The sequence below is a fragment of the Salvia miltiorrhiza genome, chromosome 1 (genome assembly GCF_028751815.1).
Source record: "Salvia miltiorrhiza cultivar Shanhuang (shh) chromosome 1, IMPLAD_Smil_shh, whole genome shotgun sequence".
Lineage (NCBI taxonomy): Eukaryota > Viridiplantae > Streptophyta > Magnoliopsida > Lamiales > Lamiaceae > Salvia > Salvia miltiorrhiza.
In genome coordinates, this window is record NC_080387.1 from 16,141,571 (window position 1) to 16,163,029 (window position 21,459).

Genomic DNA, 21,459 nt, shown 5'->3' on the forward strand with positions numbered 1-21,459 from the left:
AATGAAAATTTTAGCAACAAATAAAATCTATATCTATATAACTAGTGTATAACCCGTCGAAATTCGACGGGGAACCACTTTACATTATAATTATTATTCAATATTATTTATAACCATATTATATGAAAAACTCTCTCTGTCTCATTATAAGTGAGACCATTTTTCTGGACACGAAAATTAAGAAAAATGTATTTTGTGGGTAGGTGAAAAAATGAAAAGGTGTTTAAAGGGTAAAACTTTTATCCAAAAATAAAAGAGTCTCACTTATGATGGGACACCCAAAATAGAAAGAGTTTCACTTATGGTGGAACAGATGGAGTAGTCTTTATATACATTATTTTTTATTACTTTTAATTTGTTGGACAAAAATAAATTGGTGGTACAGTTCAAACTATAATAATCTCAACTATCTTCGCAAATTATATAGTATTAATTTTTTGTTGAGAGCTAAAATAGATTGTCTTTTTTATACTCTCTCTGTCCATGATAACGTTTCAATTTTTGTCATTTTGGTTCATCCACAATATCATTTCCACTTCCATTAATAGCAATATGATCCACATAACATTTTATTTCCCTCCACACATTTACAGTGGGACCCAAACTCCACTCACACCAATACTCGTGTTGTCCATAATGTGAAAATGATATCGTGGACGGATGGAGTATAAGTTTTTACTTGATAAAATTTCATAAAATGTTGATATGAGGTTAGAGATATTAGAAAAATAAGAAGAAAAAAAATGGGTATATTTGACATATGATATAACGAAGGATAGATACATTGTATTTCTTGTTAATCGTGTATAGGAAAGAGTTACTAATGTCATAGAAGTACAATGTTTTAATTGACATGTAAGTTTCAAACCAGACATGTAAGTTTCAAACCACATCTTATATGTGTGAACATCATCCCATCTGAATCTTACAAGACTTTTGAGCATCATCTTGTTTGTAGCTCAAAATATTACATTAGACTTTTGTAAGACCATAACTGACTTGTAAGCATCATCTCGTGTGGAGTTTGAAATACCAAAACTGACTTGTGAGCATCATCTCATTATAGTTTGATTGACCAGATTTGAGTTCTAAACATCACTCATTTGGAGCTTGAAAGACCGGAGCTGGGTACTAAACATTATACCATTTGGAGCTTAAAAATGTCGTAATTAAGTTACGGGCATCATTTCATTTGGAGATTGACAAACCACTTCTAACTTGCGAGCATCATATTATTTGAGCCAAAATTGAATTCTGAGTATATCTCGTATGAAGCTTGATAGATCACCTCTGACTTTTTAACATTATCACATTTGGAGTTTGAATAACCAAAAGTAAATTTTGAGAATCATCTCGTCTAAAGCTATAAAAATGCATATACATAGCATAAAATGTAACGTATATACCATTTGGATCTCGCATAAGAAATTAAAATAATTAAGAAAATTACTCTTCTTTATACAAATAAAAATTAAATATGTAATAATTTTCTTAATTATTTTATGATCAATTTTATGTTTAGGCATGAAAAATTAGGGTTGTATACGATCCAAGCCGAGTCGAATACCTCCAAGTTCGGGCTCGGTTCGTGAAGATTTGGCTCGGCTCGAGCTCGAATTTGAGCCTAAAAATGAGCTCGAGTTCGGCTCACCTATATAATACTAAGCTCGAATTTGGTTCGAATTCGGCTCGTTAATTATTCATTTATCTCGAGCTCGAGCTCGGCTCGAATTTGGCTCAAATTTCAAGCTCAATTTCAAATTCAGGCTCGAATTCGAGCTCGGTTTGAATTATTTATATATTAAGATTTTATTAAAATAAAATATTATATTTGTTCATATATTTCTAAAAACTTGTGCTAACAATCTCAATCATCCCGCCAATTAAATGTGAATTTATTATCTCAATCATTCCGCTAATTAAATGTGAATTTTTGGTTTGGAGAATGAGAGCATCCTCTTATATAGGTTTTATTTTGGTGAAATCTTATAAAAATCAATGTGGGATGAGATGAATTAGATAAATAAAAATGAAATAATATATGTCACATCTGACTTGTGTTCCATGAACAACACACCACACTTTTTTCTAAAAATTTACGTGCTAATCTAGATAACTTTGCACTGCATTAGTTCATGTAGAGTTCAAATATGAGGTTATCAATTTCACGCAAGAGACTTGAATCCATTGGAGTAAAATCCCATAATACGCATGAGAAGAAACAAAAGAGTGATCTAATCACGGAGATCTAGAAGCAACCCAACTAAATTACTGAGGAATTGGAATTTTGCTTTCTTCAAAAAAATTTACACAACAAAAGCACAAAGAAATTACCTTTGCGGTGGTCACATTAGGATTTCCATCTCGATCACTCCCATCCAAGATCCAAACTTTATTGGAGTTTCACGTTTCTAGTATGATGCCGATGATGAATGAATATAATAAAAAGAACAGACAAAATGGCCACTTGCAGAAAAATGAGATTAACTTTCTTTAGTGCATTGCTAAGTTTCAGTAAATAATAAGATACAGCTCTCCAAAGTGATTGCTCCACAATATTGAGGCCTAAAAAGGAAAGCCGCATTTTATACAAGTCGCGGTATAGTATCGCAACATGTCCAAACCTATTAAATTTACCAGCCCTAGCTTCATCAACTGAGGTAGGTTTGTGCCCGCCTAAGCTCATCCGTTTGCCATATTGAAGTAAGCTCTCTCACCCTCAATATAAAAAAGACTCATGTTTAGGAAATGTAAAAATTGCTTTTGCCTTTTTCACACTATTCAAACTTTTAAAGAAAAGTTACCAGATCGTCAATCAACATCTCTCGATCTTCATTCACAAGGTCAGGCCGATCATTATATTCTAAAAGATGCTGCAAAGAACAATACACTCTTAAGTGCAAATCTTCAACATGACAACATGGTAATTTGGTTAAGCGGCATACTGCAATCGTGATATGTTTATATTGCAGGGTTCTACAATTTATTTGAATCGGGTGTGCTATCAGGACAATTTCAACCTCATGTGGTAAGAGACGATCAATATACTACAAATAAATTAATAGTAATTAATGGCTTGCAAATCTGAACACAAAAAGACAATGATCAGAGACCTACTTGCAAACAGTATCACACAGGTCAACTGAAACATTATTAAAAGGATGTTATGCAATCATTATTAAAAGGATAAAAATCTCGAGAATTCGACAGAAACAAATTGGACTGAGTCAATTTACAATGATTCCAGCATCACATTATCAGAATTTAGAAACATATCCACATTCGATATATACACATTATGACAACCGAATTGAAAATTGTCTAAATATGAATTCTAAGAATGCTATCCACCACAAATAAGTAAAGAAGTGGCATATGTATTGCTTATGGGCCTGGAAGCTTGATTAAAACATCTCTTAAAGTATGTATCTTAAATATGTGCTCAAGTGCCACAAGCTAAAGCACTAAATATGAATGATCAACATGTGAAGTCAGTGTGTGTAATAAACATTGACTACAATATTAAAGAGACTTTTCTTCAATTTTACAAAATACTTATTTCAAAGAAATATTATATGCCATCAGTTTTGTTTTTTTATGGTGAATTCAACTGTGGTAAACATGCCTTCATACGTCTGAATCATGGAAGAATGAAAAAAGACAACAAACAACAGACATGATTATGTGTAAAGATTAATATTACCAACTTTATACCTGTGATGTGTTTCTGCAATCCCTGTGAGGTTTAGATAATGACTGAATGCTCGAGCAAGTGATAGGGGTTACTCAAGTGTCATCTTAGACGATCAAGCACGTACCTTGAAAAATAGGTTCCAAAATCAAGTGGGGGAGGTGGAGCACCAAATCCTGATTTCTAATTTTGATGTATCAGCGACGGGGGACACGGTGGATGGAGATTAGCACCGATTTCCAATTTCGATGTATCAGCGGCGGGGGATGTGATGGATAGAGATTAGCATATTAATTGCTATGATATGGATTTGTAGACAGCGGGAGAGGGACTTGTTGTGATAAGGATTTGCAGATGGATTCTAGTGAATTACACAATTACAATAATGATTGCAGACGGAGTTGGCACCAAATCTTTCTAGATTTGCAGACAGAGACAATATACACACCACCTTTTATTTTTCTAATTTCCATGATTCTTGCTTTCATCATTTCTCTAAATTTAAGTTACTTATTTTCTTATTCAATGATTAGTTAATGAAATAGAATCAATTAATTAATAATATATTAGGAAACATAAATATAAAATGATTCAAATATATTAACTTTAGGGTAACAATTCCACTTCTTTGCTATGAAAGAAGTGGAAACCAAAAAATATGCTGATTATATTCTTTAGTGCTAGTGAGTAACCCGTCGAAATTCGATGGGTATTATTTAACGTAATAATTTAATTTATGATATGTTAACAAACTCTTAAGAAATGTATTATGAGATAAGAATGAGAATGTATGGATTGTTGTCTTTGGTGGTCTATGGGAGCTAAGGCATAAGAGTGTCTCCCCGCTTGTTTATGTCACTTACGGCCTTCCTCTTCTCCTTCAAGAACGAAATCAAAAATAAAGATTGGGACCTCTCCTTCCTTCCCTAATACTTAATACATAGTTCCATCTATGGAGCCTAAAAGCTTAAACAATGGCATGTCAGTAAGAAGTAAGTTGGCCTAATAGATTGTGTCCTTAGACATCATGATGCAATAATATCACATTTTAACTGGGCATGTATATTTCTAGGCTTTCACAGTTTTGGTTTGTATATTCATAATGATACGATGAGTGCCTTAGGGCTTTCTCGTGGGCTGGGAAAGTAGCCGCCTCTTTACTCTTCTTCAGCCAATTCAGATCCTGAATCCTATCTCTTGGAGAGAGGTGCACAGAAGCTCTCATTTTTACTCAGGGGTCTTCCACGACTTCAAATGATGCGGACGTGGTTCTCTCGTCGTGAAAGAGGGGGGGGGGGGGTAATATATAGTTTTAAGCTAGTAGATAAAATAAATTGATAAAGAAATCTTATAATGATAGTTCGAATTGGTTTATTGCACTTTTTGCAATTATTTTCAATTTTACTTCCTTTTAAAACACCCTTGCAACATCTCCATCCCTAGAACTCTTGGGGGTGACAATATCATTATAACTTGGTCGTTTGGAATAGCACTCGAATAGAATAGTGAATGGAGGGTGCTACAAGAAAAAAACCGCTCCGCGAAGACATAGGTTCTCGAGATTCTCAATCACTCTTTTTATTTTAGTTGGGAGGAATAGTGCGGGAAGGGAGCGAGATCTTAGAGCTTCCACTCAACAGCTAAGAAGCTCTAACGGGGGTTCTAATTTTCCAATTCTCATTTTCCATTCATTTTACCTCTTCAATTTTAATGTCCAACATTTTATTAAAAATTAAAGTACGACATTACATTAATTAAAATCAAATACAATAATTAAAATAAATTTACTAACTTTTTCAGATTAAAAAAAAATCAAACTTATCAAATTTTTATTTTAATTTTTGAATTTTTTTCCATCCCTTCGTGTCGGCTTTTATTTTGGAGCCTGGATCAAGCTGCCCCCGTGCCCCAGTGCAGACGTGGCAGGGCTCGAGCCCTTCGCTAGAGCCGCGATGGAGATGCTCTTGTAGCATATTTCATTTTTGCATGCTTCACAGTACCATGATTCTATGTGGTGAAAATCTCTTATCGTCCATTTGCATATGTAGGTGTCAACCTATAAGATGATAGGGAAACAATAACACAAATACTTCTAATACTATTCTTAAATACAACTCAACATGCATATTAATATTATTTTACTTTATTTGAGTTTATTATATCTTTAATAGTTTTCACTAAAGAAATATTGAACCACTTGTCGTTTTTCAAATCTTGGGTAACGCTAAAAATATTAGTAATCGACTTGATGCTCAGATCTCCACTAAGACCGCGCCTTAATATAATGTTAAGGCCATTTAAATATGTCAAAATCATCAACACGTAAGATATTATTTAAAGTAAAATTATACATCAAACTATGTATGAAGGGTAAATCTATATATTGACCTTTGCATATAATCCTTCACTTTGAATATTAGGCCGAATAAAAAATCGTGTGGCATTCTTCATAGTGGAAACTTTTATTAACCATATAATAAAATGTTCTTTGTGTTAGTAGATTAAGATTTCATATCAGGTAATAAAAAGAAATTAACAGCTTAGACTAATTAATAAAAATGAAACATTTAAATTTTGACATCATTGCAAATTGAAATGAGATTATAACGGGCTCTTTATATTTATTCGTCTTGCTCTCCATAAGTGATGTACAAAAATAAAAAAAGAAAAAAATATATATATGAACCATTTTAATTTAATTGGACAATTTTTATTTTGAATCATTCTTGAACTTTAATATTATCTAATAAATAAACCTCTTTTGAACAAATGTATTTTGGAACAAAGTTTGGGAAAAGACGAATTGTATATTCTTTCACAAGTTAAAGGAATTTTGATAAGCCTCTAAAAAGAAAAGGCTTTTGATAACATATGAAGAAATATTAAAGCAAAGACACAAAAGTTAATTAAAAATTTTATTTTAGATTATGGAACGAAGTGATACACTTGAACAAATTACACCTTAAATCATTCAAATAAATTACTGCATCTTCGACTTTGGCAGTAACTTTAAAGTTGGTGGGAAAAATTACATTTACAAAATATTAAAAATAAATAAAAATTACATCTCTTTCTCTGAAATTTGACCAAACAATCGTCTCCTTCTTCTCGCCAAACACAAGATTGACCAAGGATTTAGGTATCGCAGATTGGACATATTGCTGAGGCCAACAGGAATCTCCCTAGCGAGACTGAGTAGATGGAGATTTATAAGAGTGGTGGAGCTCCTTCGGGATAGGTCCATTGAGGCGATTGAGCGCTGCCGTGAAGACCATGAGACTGGAGCAGTTGGCGTGTTGAGCTCCAGAGATTGAGAAACACTGCATAAACTCCATAGATACACAACAAAAGTTCAGAATAATTTTAGGTGAGATTAGATGGAAACACTTCTCATTCTCTTCTATTTTTCTGACCATCCATTGCTGCAGCACTAAACATCTTTGCACTTTTGGAGGTCTGCAGAAGATAAATAATATCATTGAGGCAACAATAGATACCTACCACTAACCACTGACTTATTCAAAAATAGAACCACTAAATGCAACTCAGCAATCACAGAGGTGAAACAAATTGCTAGAAGACAACACTAACGAAAGGAATCAGAGATTCAGGCTGCAGAATGAACCTCCTTGTGGTGGTCACGAATGACCAGCATTTCTTCTTCGAAGAATCTCAGGGAGTTGCGTTTCAAGTCCCTAGCAAAATCTTTCTTCCTTAGTCCACTGACGTCTTTTAGCCTGGCGATTGTTGTAAAGTACTTATAGACAATGAAAACCATAACTTGTCATGTCCTCAAACAAAACCTTCTCATGCTGCATAAAAATTCTTTCAACAAATACTTTGTTTTTCATGAGTCTCCATATACATGAAAATAGTTCTCCAGTAAATTTGGATAAAAAGTGGTGTTCAACAGAAATATGTCATTTCGTCTTTCATATTTAAACATAGGCATGATCATTCTCCAGTATGTTCTCATTCAATAACACTCTCATCCCCTGCATATTTAAAAGATAGAATGAGAAATTTCCCCCAACACTTCACCGACCTCGAATGATGCACCAAAAAGTACTATTATATCCATGAAATCAAATACAGGAAATTCTCTAACTTCAGCAGAATTCATAGGAAAGTAAGTAGCTCATTGTACCTAGTAAGAGCATCAAGAATGACCACAACAATTCGCGCAAAATCACATATAAAATCATTATATGTGATTCTAGCAAAATCGGATAAACGAATACTATATATTCAATCTGTGACATTCAATCGAAAAAGAAAAAAAGCAAAAACTAACTTGAAACTGAAAATGTCAGCGAATGGCTGTTTTTCCCTCACCGGCGTCGGCGTCCAAACTTATTTGCTTAAGGGGAAATCAGGGAGGAAATTAACAACATGGAGAAAATCAAGTACCTGCAGCCAAAACTGCTACATCACAAACTAATTCGTGAATCAGTAGATGGACAAGGCGAGGGAGATTGTTTCTAATCGACGAATTTGAATGATGAGATCAAGGGCGAGGGAAATCTCTGAGCTTCGTGAGATCTGCTGACATTGGAATTTGAATGCAGATTGATTCGTGAATCTGTAGATAAACAAGGCCTGGAAAATTTATGCGCTTCAAAAGCTTGGATAATTAATGCTGAATTAAAGATTCGTGAGTGATTGTTTCAGTGATTGACGAATTGCGTGGGTGATTCATGAATGTGTGGCTATAGTTTCGGTGATTGAAGGAGATGAGGGCGAGAGAAAACAATTGTTGAATTTGAAGGCAGAAAGTGTAGAATTGAGAGAGGTGAAAATCTTGAATTGTGAGTGTGCCATGTAGGAGAGAGAAACAATATGGGGGCTGGAATATGTATTGCTTTATAGAATTGATAGATATATAAAAGATGAGTTTTTTCCCTCCATTTTTTCTCTCTCTTCTTCCAACAATTTTTTTACTATTTTTTTCTTTTTATTCTCTCTCTTCTTCAGCAATTTTTTTACTATTTTTTTCTTTCAATTTTTTATATTTTAATTATTTTCTAAACATCATCAAATTTGATTAATGAAAAAAATAATCAATATGTATCTTAAATTTAATATAATATAAAAATCATCAAAAATAAATTTAAAATAAATAAGTTATGAACAATTTAAAATATTTTATTTTCTGCCTCTTCATTAAAATTTATAACTTTTTATTTATGTTTGTGTATGAAAATATTTATTATGATGAATAATACTAACGATATGCATAATGCAAATTTTCATTATCGAATAATTTTTAAATTTATTTAATAACTATAATTATTATTACACTTTGTATAAATTGAAAATTTACATTTTTAAATTCAGAATTTTATTGAGTAATTGATGTGAATTATTATATTTTATATTAAAACATGTTTTGTATTTTTTATTTATATATTTAAATCTATCATTTAATTTCGATGTATGTCGTGGATCGTATGAATGGGCAAATACTAGTTCGGGTTATAAAGTGGAGTATCCACCTTTCCTTTTTTAAAGTTCAAAATGCAAAATGATAGAACGAGTGCGAACTGAAAAAATGCCAATTACGTTACGTATCATCAGAAACAATGCAAAAAGGAAAGGAAATTAAGTTGCAAAATTAGGGGGGTTTAGCAAAACTTATTTTAAATAGGTTATAAGCTCTTGAAGCTTATAAAATTTTTGAAGAGCTTATAAGATGTTATTTAATGTAATTTTGATTTATTTTATTAACATAGAGTACTAAATAAAATCATTTAAAATAAAAATTTGTAATATATATTTGAAATTAGCCTAAATTATGTCTTATGAAATATATATATAAGTAGAGTATCAACTCATAAAATGTTAAAATAGAAACTGCAATATTTATTTGAAATTTACTTAAATTAGATGTATGTAGCTGCAACCTGTTACTGAAAATATATATATATATATATATATATATATATATATATATATATAGGGTGCGGTTATTCAATAAACCACCCTTATTTTAAGAATTACGAACTAGCAAAAATGCATGAATTTTATGTATAACACGCATGAATAAACTGTATAAAGGTATGAATTGCGAAAAATAATTTTTTGCTACCTTTGGGATTCGAACTCAGGACCATGAATTTATCCAACATGGTGATGAATCAACCGTAGATTTTGATGATCTAAGGGCTGAAAATGGTTCCTAATTTATATTTTAAGAAGCGTTCTTATTTTAGCCTTCCCCTATATATATATATATATCAATAATAACTTCAACTTTCAAAGTCCGAATAAATTATTAAATTTGAAATTACCTCATAATCTATTGAAACGTTTGTTGTTGTGTCATGCGTATAACCATTCTTATCTATACTAAAATCTTTAGACCTCTTTCTCTGGTAACTCTTGAGATTCCACATACAATTGTTCAATTTAAAAACATGTTTCGGTAGGTATAATCCTACATTCGAAAGAGTGTCCCTGACTCTTATTTACTGTCATAGCAAAACAAACATTCACAAGGAATTGCCTATCTGGAATCGATAGAAAATTTAGTGAAATCTGATGGTCTCGTAATCATTTTATATGCTATCTATTAAAACATAAATTAATTTGTGAAATTTTGCATTTTTTTTCATGAATTTCATAATATTTTACTAAAATAGAGCACTTAATAAAATTATTTAAAATTCAAAGTTGTAACATTTATTTGAAATTAGCCTAAATTAGATGTCTTATGTCGACCCATAAAATGTTTAAAGAGAAATTGCAGCAGTTATTTGAAATGTACCTAAATTAGATGTCAGTAGCTTCAACCAGTAACTGAAAAAAAACAAATAAATAAAATAATATCAATAATGACTTCAACTCTCAAAGTTTGAATAAATGATTAGATTTGCAAATTACCTCATACTCTATCAAAAATTTCAACATACACCACGTTAGTTGTTGTGTCATGCATATGACCACTCTCATCACATACTAAAATCTTTAAACCTTATATTCTAGTAACTCTAGAGATTGGCACGTATATTTATCCATGAATAAAAATAGGTTTCTGATCACTAATTTCTTAGCAACAAAATACCGCAACTAACACGGTGTAATTGCAACATATATAGCAATCGAGTATCGTATCGACAGGGACTGAAAACCGAAATAACCCTAGCTATTCCCTAAACAAACTATAACAGTAGACAGGCAACAAAATATGAAGAAGGTTTAATAATTAAAATAAAATTCAAACAACAACAAATAAAAATCACGGAGAAAAATCAAATTATAAAGACAACTGATCCTAGGGTAGTAAATTCATTAACTAAATCCATATAATAAATCTATTAATCCTATTAACCAATTTAATCCAGTTATGATGAGAGATCACTTAATTAATCAAGGGTTAAGGTTCAATTTAACCCCTAACGTGGAGGCCCCTTGGACGTTTAGCACCTTATGGCAAGGGGTGTATCAACTAAGCCCCCGAAGTCCATAATTTTCAACAAATTAGCCCCTCAACCAAACGAAAAGTTAACTCCATCAGTTTTTCTCTTAGGCATTTCGTCGAGCAGCTTCTCTGCAACACGATCCGGCGATTTTCGGTGGGCCTCCTCTCTCCTTCCCCAGCCACGCGATTTTCGACGAGGTTACCAGTGATTTTCGGCTGCGTCATTGCTGGAGTTCACAGAGAAACAATGTTGACATCGAAGAAGACGGTGTTGTGGTTGGCGCAGCGGTCGTTGGGCTGCGGGAACTGGAAGTAGCAGATCTTGTCGCCGCCGCGGTGGAGCATGAAGCACATCCCCTCGCCGCCGCGATTGGGTCTGAAGCACCCTCAACCCGTGTTGGGAACCTTGTGGAATATCCTAACCCTTGTTTTGATGATACCAAAAATCATAGGACTTAATTGTAATAGACTAGAATTGTTTCTAGTTTAGCTTGCGGTGTCGAAGACTGAAGACTGAAGAACGAAGGACTGAAGACTGAAGACTGCAGATACCAACTGAAGTATCAGTTGAAGACTGATTACTTAATGCGCGCAAAGGACTGATACTAAAGTCAAGTATCAGTTGAACATTCCTCCTAGGACTGATCTTCCAACGTTCAGAGGAAGCCACGTACTCACAAAGTACAGCCGCATTAAATGCAGAGATCTCAGGATCTTATCTCTGCAGAGGTCATTCCTATCTGGTGGTTACTTTTCAGAGACGTCACATCTCCTGTCCATCAAAGAGAGTCGTTTCCACCCAGACAAGGAACCTCGAAGATTGAAGCCTCAGCCCAAATTCGAATTGCTCTCCAACGGAAGAAATCTTGAGGACGATTTACGCCAACGGATCTATTCAAGAGTTCTTCTACAAATAGCGCTCGAGGATCACTTCAACCTTCACCGATTCAACAACATAAGCTGAAGCTCTGCCGAAATTGCTACTCACCCTTAAGCTTAAACTCCCCAAAGCTTGAATCGAAGAAGAGAATTCCAAAGCTAAAATCAGTCACTGCTGATTACATACATTCTCTTAGACCCTAGGCATATATCTGTTTACATAGAAGCCAAAGGTCAAACTTGCTTCAAAGAACTTGTTCTTTGTAAGTATAATTGGCACTCGTTCAAACCTCCCCCCCATAAGAGTGTTTTGAGTGATTCGGAGGTCAGAAGGGTTTTCTGACTCTGAGAGTCTTAGCACGGGTTGTGTTAAGCAAGGGAAATCCGACGCGAGTGAAGCGTGGGTACTGGAGAAGGGTTTTCTTCAGTGTACGGTTGTGTGCACCCGGAAAGCACACGGTTTTGTTTGCAGTGCACCTGTTAAGCACTTGCGGAGTGGATTGTTGGTCTGATCAACCAACTGTGGATGTAGGAAAGGGTTTTTCCGAACCACGTAAAAGTCTCTGTGTTGTTTACAGCTTTCAGTTTTACATTCTTACTTGTGTTATTTCAATTGATAAAACTGAACACTGACTAACTGCAAAGAGAAACCATAACCAATAACTTGCTCCACCGAGGCTATTTCGAAACTAAGTTTAATTTCCGCTGCGTACGATATCAGTCTGACTGATCTATCTTCTGATAGTCAGGAAGAGTGTTATCGTCTCTGTTTTAGCAAACTCGACTGAAGCCCTTACTTGCATGAGTTAAGTTCCAGCAACTTAACTGATAACTCTTTACTGAAGAGCATTCAGTATCAGCCGTCAACCCTGTTTGGTCAAAACTGATTTCAGTAAAATAGGCGTCTTTGTTTGCATGCAAAGTTTCGTTTTGATCTCTGACTGAGATCCCTCTGATTGAGGATTGATTGAAAAATAGTCCATAGGTGTATTCCCTCCCCCATACACCTATTCGAGACCCTCAGGACCTAACAATCGGTATCAGAGCTCGTTGTTCGCAAGAACTACCTGTATCTGACTAGGTTCTAATTGAACTAGATCCTATTGAGGGAGTTGTTGTTTTTGTTCAAGATCTTTTCTCAAGATCCTTCTTGAGATTGCTTGCTCCGTGTTCTTTTTCTGTTTCTTGTGTGCTTCTTCCTGTTTTCCCGACAATGTACAGGAACAAGAAAGACTCCTCCAGCGATTATGTTCATACTTACTTCCGAGGAATCAACGGCTTGAGATTTGGGCACTGGATTCTGATGAAGAAGATAGATTCATCTTTCCAGAAGAAAATCAGAGTCCAACCCACTATCAGTCAAAAGAAGCAAGCAGAAATGATCAAACACGACTAGAGTATCAACACCTAAGAACGAGATTTGAAATTCTCCTTAGGGAGCACAAACAGATCATCAGAGAGATTGATCTTGTGCAAGATGCTCGAAGGATCATCATGCGCCACTTCATTACAGATGAAGACGAAGCAGACAAAAGAAATGTTCAGGAGCGCAGATTGATCAATAGACTGAAACTTCTTCAGTCTCAGAAGCAAGAACTTCTACAATGTCTCAAGGAAACAGAGACAGAATTCAAAAAGACGTCAGAAGTCTTCGAATGAGTGATCCGTGAAGAATCACTTCAATACAGAAGAAAGATGAAACGTGAAAGGAACGAGCAGCAACAGCCACCGGATTTGAAATCAAAGGAGAATCAGTCATAAAACTCAGGGGGAACTTGCACTTCAAACAACGAAGTATCTAGTGATAATCACTGTGTAAGCTTCTCTCAACGATTTCACTTGTATCTATGACTGCTTTTCTTTATCCTTTTCGGCTGAATTGTGCTTAGTCTGATGTGTCATGTTTTTTTTTTTCACTCTCAAATCTTTTTAATTGGCACGTGCAAACTTATTTTAAAACGGTTGACACACGATCACACGATCCCGCCCTTTTTACTAACAAGCGGAGTGATCCACGTGTCACGATTCCATTTACAAGGATTTCAAACGTTTATTGAAACTGCCTCATGCACGATCTCTCACACTCTCTTCAAAAACGTTTCATCTTCGACTAAAGATTTACTCAATCTCAGAGAAATCTTTTGTGCAAAAATTCTTTGAGTGTATCTTTCTCTGCAAGACTAACAGTTAGAATCCACAGTTCAATCTCTGTGAGAACCAATTCACAAACTTTTGCAGAAAATCTCTCAAAAATTCAAATGGGAAAATCAGCATCTCAACAAGTTGTCTGTTACGAATCTTTTGTAACACTGGAGTCACTCCAGAATCTTGCTGATTTCAACGAGATCAACGAGATCTTAGAACGACATGGATGGATGAAGTTCATTCAATGTTCTTCGGAGTTTCTTCTCAACGAATCGATCATCGGAGAGTTCTATGACAACATCAAGACTGATGAATCGACTGGTGAACTCAAAACAGAGATTTCTGTTTTCACTAATGAAGACTTCTCAGACTCAACAAGGATTTCCATCAACATCTCTCAAGCGGCAAGAGAAGTGTTCAGCCTCCCAACTGATGGACCAGCCCCATTCTTCACCGATGATGTCACAGCCCGCAATCCCTAAGGATGGTTTAACCGGGGTTATGACTCGGGAAGGGGATTAAGAAGCGGGGAAAGAAAGGGGCATTTACTTAACAATCAAACATTTTACGAAAAGAGACATTTATTATATAACACTAGGATCATAACTGATCACTTGGGCAAATACAAGACGTTTGTTCGGGAAGGCCCGTCGAAGTGGATTACCCAACAAAAGAGTATCATACTTAAAATAAAACATTAGCATAATCAGAGTATCTTGCAGCGGAAATACGTGTGAGTTATACATATGAAGATGTATACTCAAGGTTACATTACTGTTCTACGTCTCAAGGGTACATCCGCTCAACTCCACTCCATTCCATCACCCACTCAACCTGCACATTAGGGAAAACAACATGCAGGGCTGAGTAAAAATACTCAGTGAACATATGCCGGAAATATAACATTTTATATCATTTATTGTACTGCCAACAGTAACACACAGGGTTTTACTTGAAGGACCTGTGCTTACTAAACATTTTCTTTCATTTCATAAAGTTGGATGCGCATCCCATTTTCAGTCTATATGATCCATATCTGTTCCTTTTACACGCCGGGAAGGAGGCCTCCTTCCACGGACGCTAAGACCGGTCGCAAGCGACACACAGTCTCCATGAGTGTACACGTTAACCCTTACTAGCAAACCTTCGTCTAGCGTAGGGTCCGAATTCGATTTCCTTTATAGTTGGCGAACCAACACAGATAGGATACATACATAAAACATAAACATTTTTGGCAGACAATCATTCATAAACATTTCATTCATTTCATAAAGAACCATTCATCATTTGATCATTTCCATAAACATTTCATTTAATAAGAACCATTTACCATTTAAAATATCACAGTTATATCATGTCATTCATTTCATTTCGTATAAGAGGCCTGTATGCAGGGGATCTCTATATACGTGTTTTAAGAAAGCCCACCTCATTCCGTTCCCACTAGGGGCGTAGAGTTACCTCCTTCTTTAGCTTTCACTTCCCGTCTGGACCTTTATTGACGAAGAGTCGATAAGTTCGAGAAGAAAGTCGTGTAAGAAAGGAAGATAGGTCTCTAAACTAAACTATCTCCTTTAATGATTTTAGGGTTCTAGCATCCATATTAATCTTGTCTCATTCAAAACCTTAAACTCAAAACATTTTATCACATAACTATCATTTAGGTTCGAACTATTTATTCGAACATCAACATGCGCATTAATCATAACTCGTTCTATTTATGTCATCAAGTCAAATATTCCGTCATTTAAAAACAAATCCTATAATATCACATAGATAAATTATATCATCATAGATCATGCTTTCTCATATTTAAAATCATTTAATCATTTTCAAATAATCCATAATAATAAGCCTTTTGAAAGGAATGCATTAAATAAGAGTTTAACTCAAAATATTTTATTTTAAAATCCACTTATAAAAATACTTGAAATAAATGAACTCCATTTAAATAATTAATTTAAAGGTTCATATGTAATTAAATTAATCAAGCTCAATTTAAATTAAATAAATAAGAGCTCAAATGATTTAAATAAATACAAGCCCAAATTAATTAGATAAATTAGGTCCATTATATTTTATTAACCAAGAGCCCAAACATTTAAATTAATAAAGGCCCAAAACTTTTAAATGAAAATCCATCAGCTTTTTATTTAAAAGGGTCGAGCCCAATAGACAGAGGCCCATCAGATTTTTAATATCTCAGGCCCATAGTTAATTAAATAAGGGCCCAAACACTTATTAAAATCGGCCCAAATCTCGGCCCAACAGCAAGCCCAACAATTAACTATGGCCCAAAGCCCATAATATTCTCTTAAACCTAGTTAACACACACTAGACACACTCAAACACACACACATCAAAGCTGCGCCTATCATCCCTCCCTTTCTCTCTCGGACGTGTTCTGCCGCCGCCGCCCCGACGGCGGTGCCCGCCGGACGGAGGCCGGCGTCGGCCCCTCTCCTCTCTCCCTGAACTCATTCCCCCTCTCTTCTCCTCTATCTCTCTCGCTCCCTCGGCCGCTGGACCCAGGCGCAGCAGACACCACCACCGCGGTGTGCCGCCATCGCCGGGCCGCCGCCTGCTCCCTCATCCTCGCGGCAGATCCGCCGCCGCCGTTCAACGCCACGGCCGCCCCTTGTTCTCCCTCTCTCTCTATCCCTAACTCTCAACTTCATCTCGATCTCTCTCTCTAACCTCACTGCCACACACGCCGGCAGACACGGCGTAAGCCGCGCCGCCGCATCGCCCTCCCTCTCGCTGGCTGCACAGGCCCACGGCCGTTGAGGAGCCGCCGTCGCCGGAGACAGCCCAGGTAAACCCTAAGTTTCCCCTTCTCCTTTCATTTTAAATTTCCTCATCTTTTTCCCCTTTCTAAAATAAAAACTGAAATACTCATCTCCTTTCCCCTCTTTGGCAGATCGGAAGCCACCGCGGCTCCGTCGCCGTCCGTCAACCGCCGGCGACGACGAGCCACCGAGGCTGCCCTCCCCCTGACCTCGACTCACACACGCAATCAGCCAACACAAAGGGTCTTTGTGCAAGAATCATATACTGTAATTGCTCAAATAAAAGTTTTAACTCTTTCCTTGTAACTTCAGTTCACAAGTACATATTTAGTAACTGTAAATCTATGAATTTGCTCATCATTTTCTACATGTCTCAAAGCATCTATAATTCTTTGTTAATGAGCATATGATGGTGTGGTGGTGTTGAGATATGAGTAATTGTTTGATTTTGTGGTTCTCAGCAAAACTTGAACGAAATACAGCAACTCAGAATAAATGAGTTCAGTTTAAGAAGAACACCTTAATTGGTGGTGTATATTGTAGTCTCTGCATAATTGGTATTTCACACAAGTTAGAATTGAGAGGAAGAAAATATTGAAAGAGATAAAAATATCTTCACTCCATTACCTTCAGTGGCTGTGTGAAAATGGGGCTGCAGGGGTGAGAAATGGTGAAGATGGTGAAGGCGTGGGGTTGGCTTTAAAGAAGAATGAGGATCGTGGAAATTCAGCTTGATTGGTATGAACGTGGAATTCTTTTTCAGCATGCTTAGTATGACTGAAATTCTTCAGCATGCTGAGTATGACTGGGGAATTTCTTCAGCATGCGTAGTATGACTGGGGAATTTCTTCAGCATGCTTAGTATGACTGGGGAATTTCTTTAGTATACTTAATATGGTTCCAACTTAATCATCAAAATATCTAAGAGATTAATACATTAATCATATGGTTCCACACTCATTTAAATACATTGACACATACAAGACAATTTCTTATTTGAAGTATAAAATTCATTTGGGCTTGTCAATTTAATAAATTAACTAACCACATGGATCAACTTTAGTAATTAATAAAAATTCATTTTTAACACTTCAATGTTAAATCCTCATTAATAAATTAATGGACTCAAAATATATTTTGAGTGCATCGTTCACTGGAAACAAAAATAAAATAACTCATCACGTATATAAATCATCAAATTCATATAAGTCTGTATTTTATTTATGGATGCCAAACCCTAATTATTGTCATAATAAATCCTTGAATCAGTCATTAGAAGATTTTAATCCTCAATTAAAAGTCGGGTCATTACAGATGAAGAAGCCACAGAGTTCATGAGAGAAGCGCTGATGAGCAATGCAGCAGCCGACCGCATCATCACCAATGTTCTGAGCATTTCAAGAATACATCATCATCTCAGACCAATTGCCAAAATGATCAAGAAATGCTGGTTTGGCACTCTTGGATCCCCTGGTCATCTCTCAAGACCACACAAACTGGTGCTGATCGCCCTGCTTCAGAAAGGCCCATTCAACTGGGAGAAGGCCTATCTTCAGATTCTTGCTGAAGAGAAGAAGGAATCCCATTCCACCAAGCATCTGCGACAATGAACCAGAGTCTCGGCACTCATTCTTTATAGTGCAAAGGAGACACCATGTTTCTGGAATAACACCACTCAAGTGTCATCCACCATCCACCTGTTTGAAGGATAGAGAAGCTCAGTCAAAGGAAATTCAACTGAAATCCCTCTCCTCACTTCAGAGCCACGATACAAAACTCAAGGCTCAACCAAAAGAAAGTTCGACAACTTGTCATCTCCAGTCAAGATCTCACTTGACACTCCTCGGAGGATTCTCATTAAGGATCATGAAGAAACTGCACCAAAAGCCTCAGAAGAAGTGCTAATTCCAAGCACTGAAACGACTCAGCAACAGGCTCCCACTGTTCCTCCACAAGATGAAGGAAATCAACAGCCAGAGGAGACGCAAGCAACCAATGATAGAGAAACTGATTCTGAAGAACTTCCTCTCAGAGGTTTCTTTCACCATTGTCTGGAAAGGTTCAACAAGAAGGCAAAGTTTGATGAACCTGCTAACATCAATGCCGCATCCTCATCCTCAGACACTGTCAATCAAACTGCCCTTCTCAAAAACTTCGTGACACAACTGTCCGAACACTGTGTCACAACCCTTTTTCCCTCAGTCTTAGCTTCCCTGAATCCTGAAGAGTTCCAGGCTCTTGTCAGTTACTTATTCTTCATCTTCGTCAAAACCTTGCCCAAATCTCAATATAGGGAGATTGATGAAATTCTCACTGAAGGAGAAATGGAAGCATTGGAGAACACCATCTTTGAGAAATTCAGAGTCGCCAATGTTTGGGATGCTATTTATGACTGGGCACCCAACTTCAGACTGTACCTCACTTACAGAGGTCTTCTCAAAGAAGATGATGCTAAGGACACCGAAGTCCATCATGAATCTCCACTGCATCAGACGGCTCCAGCCGACACAAGAGATGAAGAAACACCAGCTGAAGAGCAAAGATCTGCAAGACCCTGCACTGATGAAAGTTTTGAAATGCTGGTAGAAAGGCTGGTCATTCAAGAAGAAGCCACTTATGAGCTGAGAGTCAAAATAGCGATTCTTGAATCAACAGTCACTCATCTTCAACAGCAACTTGAAATCCAAAACAAATTCAGCGAGGCTCCTGAGTCTGATGACAAAGACAAACGAGAAGAAGACAAGAAAGGGAAATGGAAGATGACTGAAGAACCAAAAAGAAGTCCCCCAAGGAAGCCAAGCAAACAACTCCGCATCAACTAAGGACTCAGGAGGATCAAGGAATGTCATCTTATCAGAAACTCTTTATTTTGTATATGATGTTCTTAGATTGTCTTAGTTCATCCTTCCTTATTATGTTCTTCTGCACAACTTTTGATACATTGTCTTTTACTGATCTCAAGCTGATTTATAATTATTCAGTCTTTCTTCTCTTTGCCTATATTTACTTGAGTTAAGTATGGATTATCTATTTAGGGGGAACTCTGTTTAACCTTTTTCAGTACTTGACTGTTGTCCTGACTGATTGTTGGGAACTTGTTCGAATACACTTTTCGATTTGACTATTAAAGAAAATAGGGCCTATGAGTGATAATGATTAACTGACGACTTTGCGTATTGCATTGGACTTCCAAATTCTGAAAACCTCTTTTTATGCATATCTTTTCAAATCATTGCACGCTTTGTACGCTGCCTATTTTCAGTATGAGACCATGCCAAATATTCCTTATCTGTTTTTATATCTCTTGTTTTAAGGGACTCCTCTGACGGGCATTAATCACGGACGTCAAAATTCATTAAAACTGATTTGGCGCGCAGATTTCAAACCGCCCACGTCTTTTCGATTGCCCTAGGAAACTGTTCATCTCCCACAATCACACTTTCTCCATTACTCTTCCATCACTTTTGCATTTTTTTTTTCTAACTTTCAAAATCCACAGCACTCTACTGTGAGATCACTTCCTGTAAAATTTTCTTCACAGATTTCTTATTCGAAATGGCCAAGACCAACATGAAGAAAAATGACAACAAGAAGGAGGCTTCGAGAGAGAAAGAAGTCAGATATGAGCAGTGTGTACACAAGGAATCATTTGAGAAGAAGCCGAAATATTCAAAGGTCTCAAAAATTCTTCACCAGCACGGATGGACCAAATTCATCACCCGTGAACCAAAGTACCTACTCGACGATGCTGTTAGAGAATTCAACTAAGGCCTATGGAAGAATGTTTAACTGATACTTGACTTTAGTATTAGTCCGCTGAATCCACGTGGCACGCATTAAGTAATCAGTTCTGGACTGATTCTTCAAGTGATACTTCAGTTGGTAACTTCAGTCTTCAGTATTCAGTCCTTCGTCCTTCAGTCTTCAGAACAACAAACTAAACTAGAAAAGAACTCTAACACTTGAGTTCGAACAGTTCTAGTCTGTTACAACTAAGGCCTATGAATTTTGGTATCATCAAAACAAGGATTAGGATATTTCAATAAGTTCCCAATACACTCGTCATCCGACCTTCTCACCGATGTCCGCCAAGGAACGAGCATCGACGTTTATGTTGTTGTCATAAAAGCATATGTTTCTATCACCGACTTAATTGATATGGATTTTGTTGGGAGTTTGGAATTTCGAAAGGAAAATAAGAGGGAGCTTCCAACTCACCCTTCCATCTCATCTCCATTTCTCTATAATCTTTTTCATCTCACGCCTCATGCGCCTTATCTCCCTTTCTTCTTCTTATTTTCAAAAATAAAAAGTCTCACATTCTTATTAAATTTTGTGCAACTCATTAATCATTCGCACAAGAGAAAAATAATTAATGATTTTTTTTTTAATCTTTGAGGTGTAAAGCGTGGCGACAATGAAGATGACAATGACAATGGAAATGAGCGAGAATGCGAAAAGGAAGATGAGGTAGAAGAGCTGATTTAAAATCAGATGCTTCGACCAATCGGATGCAGCTTCAATGACAGTGTCAG

At 36.2% G+C, this 21,459-nt stretch overlaps 1 long non-coding RNA gene across 2 annotated transcripts; it reads right to left on the bottom strand.

Annotated features, from left to right (window-relative positions):
* Positions 1–6,620: 6,620 nt before the first annotated feature.
* Positions 6,621–8,524, bottom strand: LOC131006737 (uncharacterized). 2 transcript variants are annotated; one of them, XR_009095747.1, is made up of 4 exons: positions 8,102–8,524; positions 7,317–7,428; positions 7,105–7,147; positions 6,621–7,011 (listed from the first exon to the last, which is right to left on the bottom strand). It is a non-coding gene; the product is annotated as an uncharacterized LOC131006737 (long non-coding RNA). The 2 variants fall into 2 exon arrangements; XR_009095746.1 differs by having other exon boundaries at positions 6,621–7,147.
* Positions 8,525–21,459: the final 12,935 nt, after the last annotated feature.